At 35.5% G+C, this 11,595-nt stretch overlaps 1 long non-coding RNA gene across 1 annotated transcript in view; it reads left to right on the top strand.

Moving 5' to 3' along the window:
* Window positions 1-11,595, top strand: part of LOC144234103 (uncharacterized) — a 99,989-nt gene that overhangs the window by 79,844 nt on the left and 8,550 nt on the right. Inside the window, exon 4 of the long non-coding RNA XR_013335863.1 lies at window positions 4,835-4,903. This is a non-coding gene — a long non-coding RNA (uncharacterized LOC144234103). The remainder of the gene's footprint in view (window positions 1-4,834; window positions 4,904-11,595) is intronic.

The following is an 11,595-nucleotide window of genomic DNA, read 5'->3' as shown; positions in this document are numbered from 1 at the left end:
TATTGTTTTATAATTGAGATATATAAATATTTATATATTTATATTAATTTATTTTTTAATTAAATGTTTATTTTTGAGGGAGAGAGAGAGACAGAGCATGAACAGGGGAGGGGCGGAGAGAGAGGGAGACACAGAACCCGAAGCAGGCTTCACGCTCTGAGCTATCAGCACAGAGCCTAACACAGGCTGGAATTCATGAGCCATGAGATCATGACCTGAGCCAAAGTCAGATGCTTAACTGACTGAGCCACCCAGGTGCTCCTATTAATTTGTTTTTAAAACTCATGCCATGTGCTTTGATGGTTAATGCACACAACATAAAATTTATCAGTTTAACCGTTTTTAGAGTACAATTGAATGGAATTTAATACATTCAAAATATTGTGCAAACATTACCTCTGTGTAGTTCCAGACATTTTTATCACCCCAAAAAGAAACATGGTACACATTTATTAGTCATTTCCCATTCTCCTTTCCCTCAGCCCCTGGCTACCATTAATCTGCTTTATGTTTCTATGAATTTACCCTTTCTGGATATCTAGTGTAAGTAAAATCACATGTACATGATATGTAGGCTTTGGTATCTGGTTTCTTTCAATCAACATGTTTTCAAGCTTCATCTATATTGTAGAATGTATTGGTATTTCATTTTTATTTATTTAATTTTTATTTATTTATTTTCAGAGAGAGAGAGAGAGAGCGAGGAGTGGGGGAAGGGCAAAGAGGGAGAGAGAATCTTTAAGCAGGCTACTCATTGTCAGTGCAGAGCCCAGCATGGGGCTCAGTCTCACAAAGTGTGAGATCATGACGTGAGCCAAAATCCAGAGTCGGATGCTCAGTCATGAGCCACTCAGGTTCCCCAGTATTTCATATTTCTTATGACTGAATAATATTCCACTGTGTAGATATAACATATTTTTCATCATTTGATTAGTTGATGGAGAATTTTCCTCCCATTTTTTGGTTATTGTGAATAGTGTTACTGTGAACATTGTTGTACAAGTGCTTGTTTGACCACATGTCATATATTATAAATTCTTTTGGAATTTTGGGAATTGGGAATTATATGACAATTCTATGTTTAAATTTTTGAGGAACTGCCAAACCATTTTCCACAGCAGCTGCCCCACTTTACATTCCTTCCAGCAATGCATAAGGGCTCCAATTTGTCCACATATGCATCAGCACCTCTTATTTTCCATTTTTAAATTATAGCCATCTTATTAGATATAAAGTGTTATCCCATTATGGTTTGGATTTGCATTTTCCTAATGGCAAATGATGCAGAGCATCTTTTCCTGTACTTTTTGGACATTTTATATCCTGTTTGAAAGAATGCCTTGGCTCTTTTTTTCCTTAAGTTTATTTATTTATTTTGAAAGAGAGAGCATGTATGAGCAGGGGAGGGGCAGAGAGAGAGGGAGACAGAATCCCAAGTGGTCTCTATGCTGTCAGCATGGAGCCTGATGTGGGGCTTGAGCTCACAGATCTCAAGACCATGACCTGAGCCAAAAGCAAGAGTTGGCTGCTTAACCAACTGAGGCACCCAGATGACTAGTTTGTGGCTCATTTTCAATTTGTGTTGTTTTTCCTTTTGTTGAGTTGTAAGAGTTCTTTTACATGTATATACACTAGACCCTTATCAGGTATATCATTTGCAAATATTTTCTACTATACTGTGAGTCGTCTTTTCACTCTCTTGATAGTGTCCTTTGATTCACAAGAAGTTTTCATTTTGATGAAGTCTAATATATCCATTTTGCTGTTGTTTTTGGTGTCATATTTCAGCATCCATTGCCAAATCCAACATCATGATTTACTCCAGTGTTTTTATTCTAAGAATGTTATAGTTTTGTATCTTATATTTTTGATCCATTTTGAGTTAATTTTTTAAATATTAAGTGAGGTAGATAGTCACCTTTATTCTTTTGCATGTAGATAATCCAGATTTTACAGAATCATTTGTTGAAGAACCTATTTTGCCCACCTCCATTAAAAGACCTTGACACTCTTGTCAGAAATCAATTGGCTAAAGATGTAAGCGCTGATTTCTGAACTCTCACTTCTATTCCACTGAGCCATATGTTTATCTTTATGCCAGTACCAAACTTTTTTGATTACTATAGTTTGTAGTAAATTTTGAAATTGGGAAGTGTGAGTCTTCTTTTTCAAGATTGCTTTGATTACTAGAGGTAATTTGCAATTTCGTATGAATTTTAGTATTTTTTCCATCTCTGCAAAAAAAAAAAGGTCATTATGTTTTGACAGGGTTTGCCTCAATTTGTAGATAACCTTGTAGAGTATTGCCATCTTAATAATAATACATTTCCAATCTATGAACAAAGGGTATTTTTCCTTTTGTCTATTTCTTTAATTTTTTCAGCATTGTTTTCATAGTTTTCACTGTATAAATTTTGTACCTCCTTAGCTTAATTTGTTAATAAGTATTTTATTTTTTGATGCTTTTGTAGAAGATACTTTTTTCTTAATTTCCTTTTTTGAATTGTTCACTATTTTTTTTGGATTATTCGCTATTAGTATGTTAAAATGTAACTGATTTTTGTGTCTTGATATTGTAAAACTTTGAGTAATTTACTAGCTCTAATAGTTTTGTTGTTAATTTTTTAGGACTTCCGTTATATAAGATCATGTCATCTGTGAAAAGAGATAGTTTTACTTCTTCCTTTCCAATCTGGATGATTTTTACCTCTTTTTATTATTGCATAATTGTTTTAGCTAGAACTTTCAGTAAAATGTTGAGTAGAAGTAGTAAAAGCAGGCATTCTTGTCTTGTTCCTGGTCATATGGAAAAAATCTTTAGTCTTTTAATTAAAATGTTTTTGGGGGTTTGGTTTTGTTTTTCAAAAATGCCCTTTATTTTTCTTTTTTAAAAAAAAATTTTTTTTTTAATGTTTTATTTATTTCTAGGAGAAAGAGAGAGACAGCGTGAGCAGGGGAGGGTCAGAGAGATAGGGAGTCACAGACCGAAACAGGCTCCAGGCTCTGAGCTGGCAGTCAGCACAGAGCCCGACGCGGGGCTCGAACCCACGAACCGGGAGATCATGACCTAAGCGAAAGTCGGACGCTTAGCCGACTAAGCCACCCAGGCACCCCGCCCCTTATTTTTCTGAGCAAGTTTCTTTCTATTCTTTTTTTGTGGCATGTTTTACCCATGAAAGATTATTGGATTTTGTCAAATGCTTTTCTTCAACAATTGACATGATCACGTGTTTTTTCCCCCTTCATTCTATTTATGTGGTGCATCATATCAGTTAGCTTTTATATGTTGAATCATCGTAGCATTCCTAGGATAAATCCCACATGGCCATGGTGTATAATCTTTCAATATGCTGCTGAATTGGGGTTACCAAAATTCAGTCAAGGACTTTTGCATCTATATTCATTAGAGATACTGGTCTGTAGTTTTCCTTTATTGTGATGTCTTTGGCTTTGGTTTCAAAATTATGTTGGCTTCACAAAGTGAATTAGAAAGTTTTCCCTCTTCTATTTTTTGGGGAAGTTTCTTTATTTTTTCTTTCTGCCTCTCAGACTGGATAATTTCAATTGTCCTATTTTCAAGTTCACGGATTCTTTCTTCTTCCTGCTCAAATCTGATGTTGATATCTTCCAATGAATTTTTCATTTTGACTGTTATACTTTTCAGTGCCTAAATTTGTTCTTTTTATTGACATTCTCTATTTGATGATACATTCTTTTCCTGTTTCCCTTTAGTTTTTTATGTTCATTATTACATTTAGCTCTTTAAGCATATTTTAAAACGTTGATTTAAATCTTTGTCTCATAACTCCAAAGGGCTTTCTCAGGGACAGTTTCTATTTGTTTCTTTGTGTGTGCCTATAAATAGACCATAGTTTCTTGGCATGCTTCACAATTTTTGTTGACAACTTGATATTTTAAATATTATAATATATTGGTGTGCCTCAGTGACTTGGTTAAGACTTTGGCTCAGATCATGATCTTATGGTTCATGTATTCAAGCCCCACATTAGGCTTACTGCTATCAGGGCAGAGCCCTCTTCAGATCCCCTGGCTCCCTCTATCTCTCCCCCTGCCCTGTTCATGTTCTCTCTCTATCAAAAATAAATAAACATTAAAATAAATAAATATTATAATGTAGTAACTCTGGAATTCAAATTCTCCTCCTTCCCCAGAGTTTGTTGTTGCTGCTTGTGGGTTTTGTCACTAAACAAAACTTATTTGTTTAGTGACATTTATAAAATATTTTGGGAGAGACTAAAGACTTTGTTGCATGTGGGCCTGGAAGTCTCTAGATGCCTGGAGCGAAAAAAAAAATCCCCCAGTCTTTGCACAGGTCTGTGTATGTTTGTTGCAACATTCTTCAGTGCTCCAGCTGTTTACAGTATAGCTTGGCCTTGTTTTCATATTTGCATAGGCTTGAATGCCTATGACAGTTATGGGTTTAGGATCTTCTCAAATATTTTTTTTAGCATATTTCTAACTCAGATCATGAGCATGGCCTTGTAGATTCCCTAATATACATGAGGACTTTCAAAGTCCTTATTCCTCAAAAGCATCTCTTTTCCAGCATTTCCTTCCAGCTTTTTGAGGTGTCTCTTGTTTCCCACAATTGATATCATTTGCCTTATGTGGCAGCACATTGTTCATTTGCCTTTGAATGTTTTCAACCACTGACTTCTGCAGCCATGTTACTCCTTCTCTGCTCTGAAAGAGCTTCGAGTTAGAGAAATAAAAGCAAACTCTTTGCATTAGGCTTCAGGGAACTGCAAGAGAGGTCAAAACAGTCAGTCACATTCTTTGAAAACAAAGTTTGCTATGTTCCCTTTGGCCCTAGGAGCCCACACTAGGGATGTGGACTGCCATCTTCAAGACTGCCACCCATCTGGGGGAAGTGAAGTCAAGGGTAAGTTAAATTGTTCTGTAGTTCTCTTTCCAGTGTTCAGTTGCCTTTCTATTGATCAAAAGTTCAGTTGATTGCTATAAACCTTTGACTGTTTTCCAGAGTTCTGACAAAGTTGATTCTGACAGTTTTTGCCAGGTTTTCTAGTGTTTTTGCAGTGAGACATGCTCTTTGAGTTCCCTACTCCACCATTTTGGATGATGAAGTACACTTTTAACTATTATTCTTACCCATATAAATTATATTTGCTTGAACATAGAACAGAAATTATTTTTTTCACTCAGGATTTGTATTGGGTACATACTACATGCTAAAATCTATCCTTAAAAAGTAGATATAACCATGAACAAGACCTGAAATCGTTTGTCAGAGGTTTATGTGCTTCTGAGAACATAAAAGCTACCAAAGCTACTAGGACCCATGGGTAGCACCTACTTTTGTAAACATTTATTGGGATGCAGCTACACCCATTCCTTTATATGTTGACTGTGGCTGTTTTTGTGGTATAGTAGCATACTTGAGTACTTCCAACAAAGCTGAAAATATTTGCTATTTGGTCTTTCACAAAAAGCATTTGCAGACTCCTGAATACAGAGTTTTGGAAAGGAAAAAAAAAAGGACAGAGCCCCTATGTCATGCAAGAGTGTATACATGTTATGATTAAACATATTATATTTCAAATATGCAGGAAAGGAACAATATATTATTAAAAGATAATTATTTGATACCGGTGTGGCAAATAAATTTCTTAATATTTAAGAAAAACACTATAAAGAAAATACTGGTAAATCTACCTTCCAATTAACTATGCTACAGTTTTGCTTTGGTGTGAGTCTGAAATTTTAATATAATTTTCACATCACTCTATTATTAAACTTTCTGTACATATGAAAAATTATGGCCTGGACTGAAAATTATGGCCCAATTTTAGGCAATAGCATGGCTCTAAAATTATGCAGCATCAAAGAAGATGTATTCCAAACTTATAGGATAGGCTTAGCCTAAAATGAAGAGGATTTGTATGTATGAAGCCAAAGAATATTATACACTTGCATGACGATTATTTTAGAAGTGTAGCCATTTGGCACTAGATTGGACAATGACTGATGTAGTAAATCTTAAAAGTCCACCTAGAGACACAAGGAAACTGATGAGAATTGTCTTGCTGACTTCAAGAAAGTAAAAAACTTCAGGCTTATTTGTTACTAACACAGTGTACTAGAGGGAGGGCACCAGTTTTGTGTATCAGAAAGAGGCTATCAATGTTATAATGGTACTGGTGCAGAAGTAGAGCCTAATAACATGAGGAAATGAGTCCTATAAAAATCACAAGTTTTTTTGTTTGTTTGTTTGTTTCCCTTCTGGGCACAAAGATTACAGATAAACAGCATTTCTTTGCACCCTAGAGAACTAAGACCAGCACCAGATGTTTCTCTAGAAACGTTTGAACTTGGCTTCCTTAAAATCTGAAAGCAATTACCATAAAAATATCTGAAATATAGATTACCACTAACTTCTAGGAGCATTGCTGGCTCATAAAAAGGCATAAACTCATATGCTTTTAATTGTCTTTCTTAATCTTGAAAGAATTGTTGATTTAATTAAAGCACAGCTTTTTTAACACAAGACTCAAATCATCTATAAAAAGCAATATATTTCATGACCCCTTAAGAATACCACATTAACTTTGTCTTTTCACACATCCTAAAAATGTCAATTAATGTCAAATTAAATCCAAGATGGACACATTAAATTCCCATTGGCTTCAAATATTTTATTATATGCTTTTGAATGTGTTCACTCTGGAGATTTTTCTGGTAATCATTAAGGAATGTTTGTACCTCAAGTTGAATCTCTTCCTCGCACGTCTATACTGTTTTCCAGTCATCTACGTGTGATGAAGTTTTAACTGGAAATCACAGGCACAGAGGCAGGCTGAAGCAAGCCAGATCTGACACCTGTAAAATAGAAACAAGATACCTCAACCAACTGGCACCTGTCAGTGGTTACATATGAATGGCATTTTTATGGCCGAATATTATTCAAGCCTATTTCGAAACCTCAAATGTTAATTTCAGGATTGTTAATAATGAAGACATAATTATAAAGAGGTTACAAATTTGCAAAAGTAATTTCCACTGGGCTTTGAAATTATAAATGTTTTCATGACGTTTATTTTTATTTTCCTTTTTTTCTTGCCACTTTGAAAACAACAAGGAACTCTTAGCACGTTATTCCCCTGTGTTTAGCTCTCTGCACCAGTTCTTTGCTTCATGTGAGGTGGAGAATAACAGCAAATCTGGCTGAGGAGGGAGACTTAAAGAATGTTAGAAAACAACAGATCATAATGCCACAGATGCAGGGCCAGAATGCTGAGCTTGTAAATGAATACTGGCACCCAGATAATATCATCACTATGTATTTGATAGAGAAAGAAAATTAGCTGATTAAAAATACTTCTACATAAGTGTAGAAATAACAAACTTTTAAAAGAGATTTAAAAAAAACAAACCTACTTTTTGATACTTCAGTATGGATAGCAGTGAGTTGGAGAAAGGAAACATGAGACATCCAAGAAAGGGGTATAGAAGCTAAGCTTAATGTGCAGCTCTGAAGTGAGAGCTCATAGAACATCACATGAGGTACCAGCTTTGCCCACCAAGGTTGGTGTGATTGAGGGGATTGCGATGGTACCCAGACAAGTATGAGAGTGTAAACTTAGTGGGATTATTTCCAAGTGAGTTGGATAAAACTGATAAGGAATAACCATGAAATGGTGTGAAAGGATAACTAACATTATTAGATCTTTCCTGCTGGTTTGTGGGAACCAGGTCTGAATTGGATATGTTTTGAGCAAAAGAGTATGTATCCAGCTTTTGCAAATAATATTAAGTTGTATAAACAGAAACTAAAACTAAATGCCATGGGGGAAAAGCAGAAGCCCTGTTACATAGTCATTTTTTCAGCTATATTAGGACTGGAAATAATAGACCAATAGAAGGTGACAGCTGAACAAAACCTTAGAGGTTTTGGATCATCGCATTATGGGATATAGATATGAAAACTGAGATACAGAGTATCTTGTGAACCAGATTTGTGTACATATCACACATACACACGCACGTGCGCACGTGCGCGCGTGCGCGCGCACACACACACACACACACACTGCCCCTGATATGACTTACTCTCTACCAGTGTAGTTTTCTTCACTTTGGTATCAAGCCTAGTGTAAAAAGTCTTTCCTGAGTGCCATTGTTTTCCCATTTATCATTAATAAACACAGGGGTCTAGGCTTGCTAGCATATGTAGTACAGGAAAGAATCAAATCTTTGTGAGAAAGTGCACTGGAAATTATCTGAAAGGGCACACACAAAACCAACAATAGTACTTACCTCCAAAAAGAGAGTGAACTGGAGAAAAATCAGGGTGGTGGTCAAAGGCAATTTTAGCCTCATCTATGTTTTAGTTTTGGACAGAATGCCTTTAGATGCCATTTGTGTAAATGAAAAATCAATTTTAAAAAGTGTTTTAGTGTATATATATACAGGTTAATCTTAGCATATTTATGCATATTTCCATATGTGATTTCTCAGATTTATATTTTTAAAATTGCTTAAGACAGAAAACACATAGTATCATTTCCCCAATTCTAGTTATATTATCTTAAATAGCCATTTCTGAATAAGCATGTGAAGTCAATTCTTTACCTTTCAGTTTCTACCATAACTTCATGTGTATTTGTTCTAACTGACAGATTACTATATCACAAAGCCCACAAAAGACAGATTTTCTTTCTATGGCACCTACCACCAAACTTGGTATCCTCTAATAGAAGTTACTATCAATTAAAATTTTCTCTTAAGGTGCACCTGGATAGCTCCGTCAGTTAAGCATCCCACTTAGGTTTAGGTCATGATCTCACTGCTCCTGAGTTCTAGCCCCACACCGGGTTCTGTGCTGACAGCTTGGAGCCTGGAGCCTCGAACCTACTTTGGATTCTGTGTCTCCCTCTCTCTGTGCTCCTCCCCCAACTGTGTGTGCACGCGTGTGTGCTCTCTCTCTCTCTCTCTCTCAAAAATAAACAAACATTAAAGAAATGAAAAAAAATTTTCTCTTAAAATATTAGAAAGTACCGGGAAACCAAAATATTTATAAAGAGAGGAACAGAATTTCAGACATTTAAATATTTCATGCAAATATGCTAGAAATACACCAACCTAAGATAATAACCCAGGGCTTCATCTAATGGTAGTAGGTTAATTATCCCTTGATGGGAATCAGTCTCATCTACAGAGGCTAGCTTCTGATGCTATCATGTTTACCAAACTTGAGGCTAGTATTCACATATACATTTTGATTATTTTGATATCTTGGGTACACTATAGTCATCACATTCTAATGTGCATAGGTATGTTATAGAAGTAGAGTTTTGGAACTGGTAAGAACCTTCAGAATCTTCTAATTCAGCTTCTTCAAATGAGATATTGAGAACCAAAAAATTATTGACTTAAAATCACTCAGCAAGTTAGTAATTTCAGACACAGGTGCTGATCCACATCTATAAATGTGTTTTCTTGTTTTTTCTTTTTCTTTTTTTTTTAATGTTTATTTTTGAGACAGAGTGTGAGCAGGGGAGGAGCAGAGAGAGAGAGAGACACACACACACAGAATCTGAAGCAGACTCCAGGCTCTGAGCTGTCAGCACAGAGCCTGACACAGGGCTCAAACCCACAAACTGTGAGATCATGACCTGAGTCAAAGTAGGACGCTTAACCTACTGAGCCACCCAGGCACCCCTAAATGTGTTTTCTTATATGCAACCAAGTTAGAGATGTAAAATGGGTATGAGAAAAAAAGCATCACAAGAGTTCATTAAATATTCTAAGGTACACCTAAGCAAAAGCTTGCCTCTAATACAGATTTTTAAAAAAATATATTGTGTTTCTGTTTAACAAACCTTGCTTTCTCTCAGTTAATATCCTGCTTTGTCCAATGCTTCCTAATTGCAATTAAATCCCTAACACTGTTCCTTTCAGATAGAGGCAAATGCACTCTTGCCAATTCCCCCATCAACTCGTTTGTAAACTTTCTATTTTTTGCCCTCCTCCTGGGACTAAGTCAAACCTATGAAGTCCTACTGTGTAATTCCCCTTCATCTTATATCGAAAAGTGCTCTTTCTCTTGCAATCTGATGTACAATCAAAAATTTCAAACTGCTAATAAACAGCATGGATTCTTGGGTCAGAAAGCTGACCGTCTGTGTGCCAAACACCTGGGTGTAAAGAATGAAGCCTCTCATTATTGATTCAAAACATGAATATAAATTGGAGAACTCTGGAATGTTATCAGACAAAACATCAGAAGGTGCTAATAAACTCATAACTTCACACAGTAGATGTTGCTTCAACTTCTCTTCAGTTTTTCTTTCCGTTCTTGTATGTATATATCTGCCAGATTTAGCAAATAAAAGTACAAGACACCCAGTTAAATTTGAACTTCAGATAAACAACAAATTTTTAGTGTGTGTATCCTGCAATATTCGGAACATACACCAAAAAATTCTTTGTAGTTCATCTGAAATTCAGATTTAACTGAGTGTCTTGTATATTTTATCAGAAAACCCTAATTGTATGCAAATACCTTTGAGCTACCTCTGAAGATAATCTGGCTTTTCATATGAACTAATATGTGATGTTCACAAATTTCGGGGAAAGAGATTTTCATCGAGTGAATATCTTATGAACTTTGCTTCAAGACCTACCTAGGGAAATTTGGCAGACTTGGTTTATTAAATAGTCAAACATAAAGATTCAATAATATTTTAGGCTTTGCAGGTCACACAGTCTCTCTTGCAACTCTTTCTTCATAGGATGAAAGCAGTCACAGTACATAAATAAATGTGGCCATATTCCAATAAAACTGTATTTAAGAAATCAGGTGTCCAGCCAGATTTGGTTCGCAGGCTGTAGTTCCAATTAACATCACGTAGCCAGTATTCCAGTGACATTAAATTTATCTTACTGGAAAATCAGTCCATTCAGTTGGATAAAGCTGGACCTTGCAAAAATCATAAAAAAATAGTGTGATATTTAAGTGAAATGGAAATCAAGCTTTTGCATGTATAATCTGAAACTGGACTGTAAGAGAGATAAGAATTACCATATGATTAATTAAGTTTGTAACGTTAATTAGAACTAGTTAATTTTAGAACATTATGCTATTACCTAGTTCATAATACAGAGAGACACTGTTGTTTAGCCAAATTAGTACTTTTTTAAAAAAATTAATGGGTATATTTAAAATTAAAAATGAAGGTGGAAGCTGGTATTTCAAAGAAGATAGAAAATTTAAACAAGAGAAGTAACACTGAACAAAGCAAATGAAAAAGGATCTTGTTATACAAGGGCAGCTGGAAGGCAGAAAAATAACAGGATATGGCTGGTAGGATAAATAGAGAGAGACAAATCTTGAGTAGTTTCCATGACTCATTGCTGAGCCACAGTAACCGGAGCAGTACAGACTGATTCAAAATGGATATAGAGAAAGTGAATATGGCCTGGAAGGAGACAGACAAAAAGAGTCAAGGACCAAGAGAGGGTGAAAAGGAGCAATGTCTTAGAGAGACACCTTTCCTGGCAAGACATGTGGAAAATAGAGATAGAGAGATTGGTTTTGTTTATGATCTTTTGCCA

The sequence above is a fragment of the Crocuta crocuta genome, unplaced genomic scaffold (assembly GCF_008692635.1).
Source record: "Crocuta crocuta isolate KB4526 unplaced genomic scaffold, BGI_CrCroc_1.0 scaffold518, whole genome shotgun sequence".
In the NCBI taxonomy this organism is placed as follows: Eukaryota; Metazoa; Chordata; class Mammalia; order Carnivora; family Hyaenidae; genus Crocuta; species Crocuta crocuta.
This window is presented reverse-complemented; position numbering and strand designations above follow the sequence as displayed.